Source organism: Schistosoma haematobium, chromosome 4, assembly GCF_000699445.3.
Source record: "Schistosoma haematobium chromosome 4, whole genome shotgun sequence".
In the NCBI taxonomy this organism is placed as follows: domain Eukaryota; kingdom Metazoa; phylum Platyhelminthes; class Trematoda; order Strigeidida; family Schistosomatidae; genus Schistosoma; species Schistosoma haematobium.
This window is the reverse complement of record NC_067199.1, coordinates 11,219,596-11,234,305: the sequence shown is the minus strand read 5'-3', so window position 1 is coordinate 11,234,305 and position 14,710 is coordinate 11,219,596. Positions and strand designations below refer to the sequence as shown.

Genomic DNA, 14,710 nt, shown 5'->3' with positions numbered 1-14,710 from the left:
GTACATTTTCATTCAGAGTAGTAGAATTTCCTAGTATATAAATTACATCAAGAAGAAACCTATCTGAAACGTCAGAAATTCAACCACTAATTTCGTTGGAATATAAAAAAATATGTGATATTCTAAATTGTTAAACTGACTTATTCTATGCATAGATAGGTAAAGATTCTAGGCATTTAGTTCTAAGTTGTAATTCTCCTTGTTTAACTACATTCAGTTTAAAATAACATGACGTAAGAAATTTAAAGGGATTCGAGCGTATTGCAAAGAAACGTTTTTACATACTTTTTTTTCCCTGAGTGTTAAGCAATTGGACGAGTCAAATCTTAATCAATCTGTACTAGACAACTCTCAAAGAAACCTGATTAACCTAAGTTTATTGAATGATGAGTTTTTGGTTGTACATAACCATGTTGGTACACAATTCAAAACTTAATCATGTCTGTACTATGGTTTTGACTTACACTAATACTTCAGATGATGTTATCATTTTTAAAATGATAACTTCATTATCACACTATCTTCTTTTAAACCATTGCCGATTTATAATAAAACATGATATCTTATTCCAATTACATATTTAAAACGTTGCAAATAAAAAAAATTATGAATGATTATTATTATTATTATTTCATAGAAATCCAGTTGCTTTTTATCAATGTCAAATTCTACATTCATCTACAATATACCTAGTTTCAGTAGTCGTTCTAAACTACACTTAATCACAAATGGAATTCAAACGATCATGTTGAGTAAGGACTGCCTTTTAATTCAAATTTTATACAAAATATATACAATATGTTTGCTGGAAAGTCTCTAAACAGGCGCAATATTAATTACTGACAATGTTATATACACAGAAATGAAATGAAATGCAATTTATTGAAACAAATACAAAATAATAATTAACAGTTTAATCAAAATAGTGGCTATGGTGTATAGAATTGTATCCGCTAATTTAATGCTAAGTAACTAATCTATTGATTACACATGAACAAATATATTTAAGACTGGAGCTGAAAGAAACAACTTACACATTGTAAAATAAAACTAATCTATATTTGTGGAGAAAAGTTGTATAATTCAATGTTCCCACTATTCAACCGATATATATATATATCTGTTATGAACTCTTAATAATCTACAATTTATGAGATGAGGAACTAGGATTTCGATTATTAAATTATTTTTTGTGTAACACTCAATTTGTATTCAATCAACAGATTATGCATTTTGTTAGTAAATAATTTTTATATTAAATACTATTACCGATAACCATACGATAAATTATTTGTATAAAGCTGAAATTAAAAGAATCATTTATAGATCAATGATCTAAATATTTAATGTTAACTGGATAGTTTGAATTCCTTCGGCACGATTTGTACATGAAATCATACAAGTTCTGATTGTAGAGGACTTATAAACATGTATATTCGAAAGTCAATGTCATTTGTATAGTAGCTTATCATGAGTTAAACACTTAGTCACTATATAATAATTTTCAGAAAATCATTGAGCTTGACAATTATTCTACTATAATATATATTATACCATTGAATTAATGAATATAAAGATATATATATATATATATATATATATACATGCAAAAATAAGTAGAAATAAAACTTATATAATATAAGAAGTGTGATAATTTACTTGAGTATCTTGTTCAATAGTTGTTAATTGACTGAAATTATTATGATCAGTAGAATCGAGGAATTTCTTGCCGTTTTCACTTTTCATTTCTTCAACATTTATATACTTTCGGTATTTGTGTGTATGCTATAATTATTTTTTTCTTTTTGAGAGAGAGAAAAAATGCATATATATATATATATATATATATATATATATATATATATATATATATCAGTTGTACATTTCAAACGGTCATTAAAAGAAAGAAAACAGAAAAAGAGAAGAATGAGTATTTAAATATGAATATGACAATTAAAATTGAGATCATCAGTATTGTAAATACTACCTAATCTAATTCTATTGATAGTATTATTTTGATCATGTTGTATACTGTTTTTTTTTATTTTAATGTTATTAGTAGTATGTTTATGTATAAGTTAGTATATTGGCATGTCTATCAATCTATCAATCAGTTTTAAGCTTTGAATTCATATCCAAATATATAATTGACATTGAATACATTAACCAATCCGCTTACAGAGAATTAAAGATGGTTCAGTAAAACAAATAAGTAAATATTATACTGACATAAAACATTGAATATTTGTGTATTATTTAAATGTGCTTAAAGCTTAAATGCATAAAACAAAACATATATATATATCTTGTTAAAAAATAGGTTACTAAAATCAAAGTTTATTTCTTTGTTTTAATGAATAAGTATTAACAAATCTGTGAAACATTGAATAAATGAGTTTTTACATTTAAATGGTTAGCTATAAGGAAAATATATGACAATGTTTCACAAACAATTAAGTTATTAGTATAATTCAGTGTGTAAATAAAATGAACAATAAATTGTGCAAATCATGAATGACAAGCAAGCAAAAAAAAGAAGTTTGTTTTGAATAAAAAAAATACCGAGATAGTTTCAATCGTCAACAGGTTAAAACTTGGCAAAACCTGTTAGTATAACTAAATGCATTTTGTCTGTTTTGTTTGTGTGTATTTTTATACTTATGACAAGTGAAAACAGAAATTCTGATTTAATATTCGTGAAAAATGGAAAAAGAAAACATAGGATCATTTGTAATTATGAACGAAGGGGTGATCATAAATGCAAATGAGGCAATTACTAACAGTTGTCATGACTACATTATATATATATATATATATATATATATATATATATATATATATATATATATATATATATATATATATATATACAGTTTTTATGTCATGACACGTGTCTAACTTTATTCGGACATTATACTTAAATTACAATTAAATATCTTTTCATCAGTATAATGTCTCTATAACATAATCATCTGTGAAGACAAAGATAGTAGTGAAGATCTAAAGTGTTCTGAAATATTTTTTTTAGTTTGAAAAACATGAAAAGAAATTTTACCAAGGTGAAAGAAAGAAGGCAAATTCTATTGTTCTTTTTCCCAACCAATTAATAAGTAAACTAAACACTTCACCGAAGATCGCTGTTAAGTTAGAAAGTAAATAAGATATCAAAAACTCAAATATTTATGGTTCACAGTGAAAAAAATGTGTTGATTAAAACCTAAATTTAGGAAATATCCCATTCTGTAATTTAAAACTTTTTTTCAACGAATTGTTATTGACGAGATGATTGTTCTCTATGAGTAACTGATTGGTTGAAAGACTAGGGAAGGTAAATCTAATCCTTAGATAGTATCATGAGTCGATTAATATTAGACAACTTCTTAATAACTTGTAGCACTGGACCGTCGTTTCGTTCTAGTGTGGAACTTCACAATAATGCGCTGTCAGTATCCTGCACGCGAGATTGTAACCCAGGTACCTATAGACCAACAAGCCGACATCCAACGGTGCCAACGTCTTACTTCAACCAACCTACGATATTTCACAACGAAATGGCCGTCTACTGTTTCCAGTTTTTCATTGGTGGTCTGGCTTAGATCGAATCGTGAATTCAACTGTTAAAATTACTACACACTCCATAAAATCCCCATTCTGATTAATATTTAACAGAACGTTTTAGAGAATAAATACTTTCTTTTATCCACAACTACAGATAATTTATATATATATACACATATTTGTAACGTTATAATCGTCGCTCACACTCAGAGAGCGTACTTCCTGATGAAGCTTAGAACGATATTTAGTGAAAAATCAATAACTGGTCATCTTTAAGCTTTTATCAACCAGCAGTATAATGCATCAACGTAGATAATGACCAAGTAACTAATAATACATATCTTTAAATAACTCAAATAATGAAAGTTTACAACCTTTATAAAATAAAATGTTAGAATCTTATATATCATTTCAGTATTTAAATAGATCCAACAATATGTTTCCTAAATTTCTTGTTTACAGATATTTTAAACAACCTATACGTCGAATTTAAAAAAGAAACTCAAGACTATTTTTGTGGCTGAAGAAATGTATCACAAAACCAAAAACAAAATGGTGATCATCTAAGTGTTCACCTGAATTCTGAAAAGTTATTAGCGGGCCTGAATAGTCCACTGGTAACACCTCAGATTGTGAAGCTGGATGATGTATGTTTGAACCGTTTGAATCGTTTATAAGACCATATATTAATTTAAAATGTTTTCATTCAAGTGACTGTCAGTGCACTTTCGTTATATCAATTAGTTCAACGTGGTCATCGTCTAAGTAACACGTTTTTCAATCTAACAAATTCTTTAACCAATGATCACTGAATGTGAACAGAGTAGAATCTAATGAATTATGACGTAAAGAATAGTCTTTTTTGAAATCTAATGAAAAATTTGTTTTAAAAGATTTATCTTTTGGAATAGTCAGGTCTAAGAGAAGAAACTGTTGTATCATGGTATTAAAGTGCAATTAACAGTCATTTGAAATACACCCCAGTCATACAGAAAAGTAAATTAAATATTACTCTGAAGTCAGTACGCACCATGAATTGATACCAAATGATGAACCACTGAAATCTTGGAAGTACTATGTAGCTATGTCATCCTAGTTCAGGAAACCTTAACAGTTAAAACACTTGACTCTTCAGAGATAAAAAATGTGACTTTTTGATACCGAAGGGAGAGTGCAAAATTTACACCATTGAAGTGGAAAACAGTACTTTATATATCAAGATTCAATCAACATGAAATAAACTACGGAACTTGATCCGAATGGGTTGAGAAAAGACAGGGTATCGGATTGTTAGTTCTAGTTTCTCTATTTTTTCAATTGTTAAATGCTGGGTCTAAAGTCATATGTGGGATACTGATCAAGTTCATTTGAAATTTATTTTACGTTTCTGTAGACCCCTGAGTTTACTATTTCATTTTCGTTCCGAACTGTGCAACCAAGACTGGTTATAACCATATCAATGGGTAACGGAAACTGGTTCAGGATTTTTCTAATCTCTACAGATCTGTCATATAACGACTAATTATTTAATTTCTCAGTAGAGTTGTAGAAATTATTGAGTTTCAATTTACTGATTTATGATATCTATTTAATATCTCTTTTCTAAACACATCTGCTTTATTGATCTAAATCACATTGATAAAAAAATTGAAAGGATTTCAGTCGTTTCGTTCTTTGATCTGAATGATCCAGTCATGGAGCTTTCATTGATTTTCTAAACAACATCATTTACACAAACAAAAACCCATTTAAAATTATTTGGCTACTTTAATTTTCTAGTTTTTAACGTTATATGTAACTTTATTTTCCTGCTTTCAAATTGTTAGGACGGATTCAAGAAGACGCGACGAAGCCTCCAGAGGCTTTAAAGAGGCCGAAGAGATTCAATATAATCAGAAGTTTCTAGAATGTCAACTTGGCATGCTCTAGTTAATCAATTATATAAACTATATATGCACCTGTTTTTCAGTAAATTTTCTATCATTACTCCAGAAAATACTTCTCTTGATGTCTTCTATTTTTTCGATTTACTACCTATCGGTTCTGTACTTTCAAGTGCCGAATTTGTTTGCCGTATTAGCCGTAATCGAGTAGTGGACTTAAAACATTATTAACTTCAGTGAGATTGTAGTCATTACTGAATATTTTAAAAAAGACAGCATTATAATCATTGTTATTTTCTTCATAGACAATAGATCGCTTTTAAGCTTACATTTCAATAATACTCATGATCAATTTTGTTCAAGATAATACCATAGTTTAAAGTATAGCATTAACCTTGTAATAAGTACTGCATGTGAAAGTGAAGAGAAATGTCATTATTTCAACTCACTATTCTTTATTTACATCTTAATTTTCTGCGGAAAAAACAAACAAAACAAAAAGAAAGGCTGAATACTTATTTTTCACTGTTTTACAAATTATATATCATTGTAAAAATCAATGATAATTATCAGAAGGAGGTTTTGTGGAGATTTTTAGTAATTTCAATTGTTGAGTTCATGAATCAATTGAAGCTAGACCGCCATGGAAAACCTGGAAGCACTGGACGGCCGTTTCGTCCTACTGTGAGACTCCTCAGCGGTGCGCGTCCACGGCCCCGCCCGCGGGATTCGAACCCAGGACCTATCAGTCTCGCGCCAGGCGCTTAACCAACTAGACCACTGAGCCGGCATCTGACGGTGTTAATGTCTAACTTCAACTAATCCGCGAAATTGAGCGACACATCCACCACTGTCAAGATGTATATCCTGGAGTTCTAGTGAGAAGCAGTGACCAGTGGAGTTCAACCAAGTCTGTTGTGAGATAGGAACTCACTGATGACAATGGTGGATGTGTCGCTCAATTTCGTGGATTAGTTGAAGTTAGACATTAACACCGCTGGATGCCGGCTCAGTGGTCTAGTGGTTAAGTGCTCGCGTGCGAAACCAGTAGGTCCTGGGTTCGGATCTCGCAGGGAGCGAGGTCGTGGATGTGCACAGCTGAGAAATCCCACAATAGGACGAAACGGCCGTTCAATGCTTCCAGGTTTCCCATGGTGGTCTAGCTTCGATTGATTCATGATCTTAACAATTCAATGATAATTATCAGTCTATTTGATTGATTACATAATTCATTATGAATCTTGGTAAATATTTCACACATTAAAAAAGAAAAAATGAACACTTAAAAACCACAAGTTCACATGTATATTTATATCATTGAATAATGAATTATGCATTAAATTAGATTAACATTAACAAACAAACAAAAAGAAAATCTCCAAATAAATCTGATCTACACACATAGAATTTTCAAAAACAAACTTGAGGTCATTTATAATAACCATAATGTACTTGAAACGTTTTTTGCTTAACTCTCATTTTAGACTAATTAAACACAGTTAGTTAAGTTTTAATTAGTAAATGGGTTTCTTTTTCTCAAAGACTAAAATGAAAAACACAAATAAACATGAATATGTTTTCTAATTCATACAGATTTCCTGTGATTTTGTCAACATTTTCTACTCTACAGATAATATTAGGTCATTAACTTATTGATTAAATCATTGTACTTCCAACTAAGCTATGTTGGTAGGTGTAGACTACCTGGTTGAGATCCGCGAGATGATAGCAATCGACGGTTAGAGACCTTGAATGACATGGCTCAAAATCGTTTGCAATGGCGAAGGTGCATCCACTCTTTGTGTTCTCCCAAATTCTAATCTTCTGAATTCTTCATGTCCTTTTCTTTTTTCTCTTTCCAAATTTATTTCACTGGATTATACTCCTTGAATAACATCCTCAAACCCTAATGTTTCTGACTACTGCTTATACTCTTACTACCTCTACCACTATGGGATTTGAATTGACAACTGCATCTGTTGTATTGTGGTATGGCGACTCGAACTGATGTGCATACGTACGAAGTTCGACGTTGTTACTGACTGAATTTCCAACCATTACGTAATATAGTCGAATTCTGCATAGAACGATTTATTCAATCGAGTAGTATCACTAGCTCTAATGCATATTAGTGTGACACGAAGGCAAGTACACAAATCTTTACTTGATGAATGAATGAATTATTAATAATATTAACAATCGATAAAAATATTATTAAGATGGGCATAACACGGAAGTAATAAAGGAAGATGGAGACACATGTTCTTCTATAACTATTTTATCTTCATTGATGAACAATATTTTGAGTTCAGTTACTATGAAAATGCAAATTACATTGGTTGGGACATAAATGTTTGATGGGTTAACTTGTGGAGATAAGTTTTACATAAAAACATTCGAAAAACAGACAGATAATAAAAACAGAGAATCAAAGAGCTGATAGTAACTGTTTAGTCCATGGATGTCCAGTTCACAAGACATACACGACAGATTTAGAGTTGACTACAAATTTCCGTCTCTAAGCTCTTGATATAAAACTCCCTCATGTAGTGTTTTTGGAAGAGTACTGGAATGCAACATCTATTCTCAAGTTAATATTCATGTGTGAGGTGAAAAAAACTCCAAACTAAATTGAAATAACACGCTTCATTTTAACTGTATAGGAATAGTTTACTTAAAACTAAAATTGACCAACTAAGCTACATAAAAATAAAGAATACAACACACGTCCATTATTTAGATCAATTCAAACATTAGCGTAACAGAAAACAGTTATTCATTCAATCAACTTTACATTGAACTGTAATCATACTAATCGGATTATAACGAGAAATTGTCATTTATACAAAAATAGTGCATGTTGAAATTACTTTTCATATCTGTTACCATATCAGTGTGACATAATTTGGTTTCGTTCCTGTTACATAGCCGAGAAATGGAAATAGACATGAGAAAAATGAACAAGAATTGGATGGAACTAGAAAAGAAGGCCCAGGACAGAGTGGGTTGGAGAATGCTGGTCGCGGCCTATGCTCCATTGGGAGTAACAGGCGTAAGTAAGTAAGTCCTGTTACATAATGGTAATCACTTTCGATTTCCACCTCATAAATTTTACGCAAGTTATGGTACTTTATTCATGTGAAAGTTGGTAAAACTATAGAATAGTGATTATTTAATATATAAAGCAAACATTGATAAGTGTTCTTCAAAAATATTTTCAGTTAGGATAAGTACTGTAGTGAATGAGAACACAGGTGGGGACAACCGATTGTATTTTAATACAACACAACAGAATATTATCTCAATTGAGATCATGAATCGATCGATGTTAGATGACAACTAATAACGTGGAAGTACTGGACGGTAGTTTCGTCTCGGTATGGGGCTCCTCGTCAGTGCGCATCCACGGATCAGCGTGCGGGATTCAAACCCATGCCATTTGGTATCGTGTGAGAACACTTGACCTCTAGACCATTGGGCCGGCATCCGATTCTGTTAATGTCTGATTTTAACCAATCCATGAAGTTGCGCGACCGTTTCCTGTTGTCTGAGGTAGATATCTGTCTCTACCTGACACGGACTAGCTTCGTGAGGGAATTCTCAGAGTTCTAGTGGGAAGCTGTGATCAGTGGAGCTAATCTGTGTATATTATATTATATATATAGAGGATGAAAAATCACATGCTGCCTAGAATTTTGAGAATGTAACAACTTTCTTCAGAGCTAAAGTATATGTTTGAGTTACACGTCCCATTTAGATAGTATAGTAGTATTAAAATATGTTTCAGAGCTTGATGTGAAACGTGTTGGTAACTGAAGTACATCCAACAGACAGCTAGCACGATTTATTCCAGCCGATAAACTTGAGTTTATCTTTTACCCAACTTCAAGTTCCATTTCAGTTACATTGCATTGTAGTCATAATAAAGTTTTACAATTCTGTTTGATCACTTGTCTCTATAATGAAAATGGCGGGAACAGTCAGTTGTGGGTTTGCGAAACGTCCCGCTTTTAAGCACTGGGTTTCTTCTGGTTCCTTACAACTCATTGAAGCCCGTCGGTCTACTCCGGGTGACCGTGAGTTTGACCACAAAAAAAGGATGTTACGCAATGAAATTGGGCAAAGCTTGCGTAAGGACCGAGAAGCCTGGTGGTCGATGCGTGCTAATGAGCTGGAAGCAGCAGCTGCATCTGGTAACTACCGGAAGCTCTTCCAACTCATCCGAGCCACTGGCAGCAAGAAGTCTGGTGTGAGTGAAACAATCTGCGAGGATGATGGGATGCCAATCACTAACATCCATCGACGTCTTGGACGATGGGCAGAATTTTTCGAAGGGCAGTTCAGCTGGCCTGCTGCTCCGGCAACATCGGTCAGACTGTCCTGCCCTCCATGGCCGGTGACGACTGATCCACCAAATGAGGAGGAAGTCCGCAAGGAACTCCAACTCTTGAAGCGTTACAAATCACCTGGCCCAGATGACTTACCTCCGGCTCTTTTTAAAGATGGTGGTGACTTTTTGACTAAGGAACTGACGACGTTGTTTACAAAGGTTTGGGAACTAGAGAGTGTACCAACGTCATGGAATGAGTCGATAGTTGTCCCTATCTTTAAAAGGGTTCACGTCGTTCGTGTAACAACTATCGGGGGATAAGTTTACTTCCGATTGCGTCCAAGCTATTGGCTTCCGTCATTCTTCGTAGGCTGTTCAAAACCCGAGAAAGATTGACTCGCGAGGAGCAGGCTGGGTTTCGTTCTGGTCGAGGATGTATTGATCATATCTTCACCCTCCGCCAAATGTTAGAACACTGCCATACTTATCAAAGGCCAACAATCGTAGTGTTTCTTGACATCAGGGCTGCCTTCGATTCGTTGGACAGGACTGTTCTCTGGGATTGTCTATTGAAGAAGGGTGTGCCTGAGAAGTTTATTAACATCCTGAAAGCCCTATATAAAAACACCTCAGGCAGAGTGAGGGCATACAACCACCTCTCTCCATTGTTCCATTCGAGCAGTGGGGTTAGGCAGGGTTGCCCAATCTCACCATTCCAATTCAACTTTGCCATCGATGACATTCTGGAAACAGCTCTGATGAATGTAAGTAATGGGGGTGTGGATCTGTTGCCTGGAGAAAGACTTCTCGACCTTGAGTATGCGGACGATATTGTCTTACTGTGCGATAATGCCCAAGGCATGCAATCCGCACTTAATCAGTTGGCAATCAGTGTCCGTAGGTATGGTATGTGCTTTGCACCTTCGAAGTGCAAAGTACTTCTACAAGACTGGCAGGATTCTAATCCTGTACTCACCCTGGATGGTGAGCAGATAGACGTAGTTGAGAAGTTCGTGTATCTGGGTAGCTGCTGGTGGGGGTGTGAGTGATGAGATCAATGCACGAATAGTGAAAGCCAGAGCGGCTTATGCCAATCTGGGCCACCTTTGGCGCCTTCATGATGTTAGTCTGCCTGTAAAAGGTCGGATCTACAACGCGTCGGTGAGAGCAGTTTCGCTCTATTCTTGTGAATCCTTGCCTCTCCGAGTTGAGGATGTTAGACGACTCTGTGTTCGATCATCACTGTCTCCGAAGGATTGCTGACATTCAGTGGCAACACCATGTCAGTAATGCAGAGGTTCGGCATCGTGTGTTCGGGCACAGAGATGATAATTCAATTGGTGTCACCATCTTGAAACACCGACTTCGGTGGCTTGGACATGTTCTCCGAATGTCGTCCCAGAGAATTCCACGTCGTGCATTATTTGCCGACTCTGGGACTGGTTGGAAGAAGCGGAGAGGTGGTCAGTGCATGACATGGTGTCGTGGTATGAAAGAAAGCTGCAAAGGACTGGCTTCTGTCGGTCCTTCACGACTCCCTGGTTGGGGTCTGAGAGATGGTGCTACACAGTGGCTAGAGACGTTATCAGATATGGCTCAGAATAAAAGCCAGTGGCGATCCTGCTGTAATCTTCTTTTACTTTCTTCATAAAAAGTGGTTGTGTCTCCCTTACCTGAAAGATTTCTTCTGATTGTACCTTTTCGTTTCGTCGTTACTACCACACTACCTTACTCCAATCTCTTCGTCATTGTTCTCTTTTTCTTTTGCGCTCCTTAGTTTTTTTTTCTACTTCTCTTCGAATTCTCATTGTTTTGTGTGGCGCATATATATTGGCGCTCTCTTGTACCAATATTCATGTGTTCAAATAAATAAATAAATAAATAATGACCATATAGGCTTTCTATATATCATATTACATCCATAAGCAAAGTATTCAGGTAACTACACAAACCAAAAAAAAACACATAAATCTGAGATATTCTGATATAAATTAGGGTTTTTTTACGGTGATCACCTTACCAAAGCAATCTATTCCTATATAACATTATCTATGAACTATATATTTTGATAGTAAGATATTAGAATGAAAGATTGAACTATACTCATTTAAACAGTAATTGCTAGCATGAATAGTTTGTAGAGATTTTTTAGTTTTACAGTCTACATTAGGAGTTTAAAGATTATTTAGTTTCCATGAAATTCGAAGGTCTTCGATTCGATCCCCTAGAGATCATAAATGAGCATTGTTAAAAAATCTCCTACTCTGATAAAATATCTGCTCAATACTTTCTGGTTTTCAGTGATTATGAATAATATATATTCAACTTGTAAAAATTCCCTTAAAATAATTTTCCTAATATACAATAATAAATAGATAACTAGGATAAAAGAAAAGTTTTATATAAAGCCATTTCAAGCAATGCATTCAAATGATCACATGTGAAGAAATACAACAATCACTGATCCAGTTTTTAACCATCATAAAACTAAGTTCAGCTGTGACTTCAAGTTTATTATTGTTTTTTTTCCTTCAAAAAATTAACCATTATTAAGAATATGCATCATATTCACTTAATATTTGCGTGAAAAGATAGTTTTAAACAATATTTTATTGTTATAAACATGAATGGAATGAAAAGTATGAGAAACCAGTGTTAAAATTCATGTTTAAACTTAATTACTAATGATCAGGTTAACTTGAAGTGAACACATAATCTTTGCTTAGATATTCTGAATACAACGAGAATTAAAAACAAATTACTGACGAACATAATTATATATATGGATACGACTTAATGGCTACTTATTTTTTTTATGGTGAGTAGTATACTATTGTTAACTATTAATAATATTACTATACTGAATTTAACTTTCAAATTATTAGGAAATTTAATGGCAACACATATAGAATTCCATTAGTTTTAAATATGCCTCGATTAATGGAATTCTTTGATATTCTACAAAGAGTGATTATTCTATTCAAGTTTCAATATATATTTTAAGCATACAAACATGCACACACACACACACACTGAAAATTTTTTCAATAATTGACTTAATTATTACTCTTAAAAAACAAATTGACAATAAAATAATGAAAAAGATAAAAACTGAAAGAGAGAAACGAAATTAAAAAGAAGAAAAAAAAGAAAAATAGGAGAGCTGGTAACCCTTATTGTGGACGAACAATACATTCTGTTCAACCAAAAAGTCATCATAATTTAGCACTATGCGTTTATTTTGGAATAAGTTAAGTGTTAGACAGATGTAGACAATTTATAAGAAACTATGCTCGATCAAGATTTCATACTAGTAGACTCTCGTTAGCGAAGAGATGACTGAAATCTTTCAGTAATTTATGTTCATTGTGAGATTCAGACCTGTACCAACCAGATTAACAGTTTGAGGTGTTACTACTGACCTATTCGAGCATTGATTGACTTGTAACAACGCTAGTATAACTTGACCGTTACTAAGTAACAAAACAGACGTGACATTGCTCACCACTTAATTATTAGCCAATTTAAATGTGTTGTTGAATAGTTTTTGCATTCTTCATTAATTTTTCTAATATAATAAACAGTGAAATATGATAAGTCAAGAAACATAAATCTATTTATAAACATCACCTGACTGAAGAGGACACACATGAAGAACTTTCTAGTAGATAACAATCCATAGAGTGAATAGGCAACTACATCCGATTATTAGTAAATTTAAGGATAACTGCTAAGATGAACCATTCATCTATCTAATAATATTATGATATTTTATTACCTATGGTAATTAGTTATTGATTATGTAAAATGTTACATATGTAATCAGGTTGAATATCGAGTTTTTTTTCAATTAATATTAAACGGATACTAGAATATCAAGTATGGCATGAAGGTACTTCCAGTTGATGAGTCCCAATAAGCACCAAACGTACATTCTATTTCCCACTTCTAGCCATGTTCTTTCCATCATATAAATAAACTTGAATTGTACTTAGAAAACAGATACAGCCAAACATTATAATTATTGTTAGTGGTAGTAGTCGTCGTAATGGTGTCACTATTAATCTGATGTCTCTTATCAACTCTTATTTGAATATTTGAATGGGTCAGATTTAGTTTTCAACTATTTGGACTGTAAAGAGGTATGCCGATTAGAAACCTCTTATGAGTTAGTTCTATACTATTACATCACATTTTCAAAAAAGATGCACGCATAAACGTTAACATTCGTGTTGTGAGTGTTCAAAAGAATCATGTTTCATCAGTTAGTCAAGAAATGGGCATGTACCACGAATGCGTATCGATTCATGTTGCCGCATATGACTTCAACATTTTATGAAAAGTCATTGTTAGGATAAGATCCAATTGTAGGGAAATACATTTAGAGAGCAAAGCATTAAAAACAATGATTCATAATGAATAAATACATTCAAAGTATGTGAATTATAGAATATAAGCACGTTATCCATTTAGAGGACTATCGAGAATGAATGCAAATGGGCCACTAGGACTAATTTTGAGCGATGTTGATCAAAATATCTAAACATTAATAACAATTATAGCAAATAGACTATCTAGAAAGTAGTAAATTTCTCAACGTTATTAATAGTGTCAATCAATAACTTTACAAACTGCTATTGATTTACTACAGATTTTCAGCCTACTCATATATTATTCACCATTAAGAGTCTTGGTAAGTGATACCCATATAAGGATAAAAACATCTCCCAACCAATACTTATAAACAGATATATTCTACCAGTTGATTACAGTATGCACGTTAATTTATAAGCATGACCAAGTTGATTTAACCCGATTTCATTCACTTATTCTGCTACAAAGCTTTTAATATTGTAAACTAAATGATTCATGTAAAATACATAATTAGAGCTGACATAAATTTACAATACAACAGTATTGACTGAATACATTTAGTAAT

At 33.0% G+C, this 14,710-nt stretch overlaps 1 protein-coding gene across 2 annotated transcripts in view; it reads right to left on the bottom strand.

Moving 5' to 3' along the window:
- The window catches only part of ENTPD3_1 (Ectonucleoside triphosphate diphosphohydrolase 3), a 112,761-nt gene that overhangs the window by 62,898 nt on the left and 35,153 nt on the right, over window positions 1–14,710 (bottom strand). Inside the window, exons 1-2 of one of the 2 annotated variants that reach the window (XM_051215641.1) lie at window positions 1,988–2,098; window positions 1,660–1,801 (exon numbers count right to left, since the gene is read on the bottom strand). The gene's annotated coding sequence lies outside the window, so the exon portion shown is untranslated. Of the gene's footprint in view, window positions 1–1,659; window positions 1,802–1,987; window positions 2,099–14,710 lie in introns of those variants that run through there. The other variant, XM_051215640.1, reaches the window with a different exon arrangement.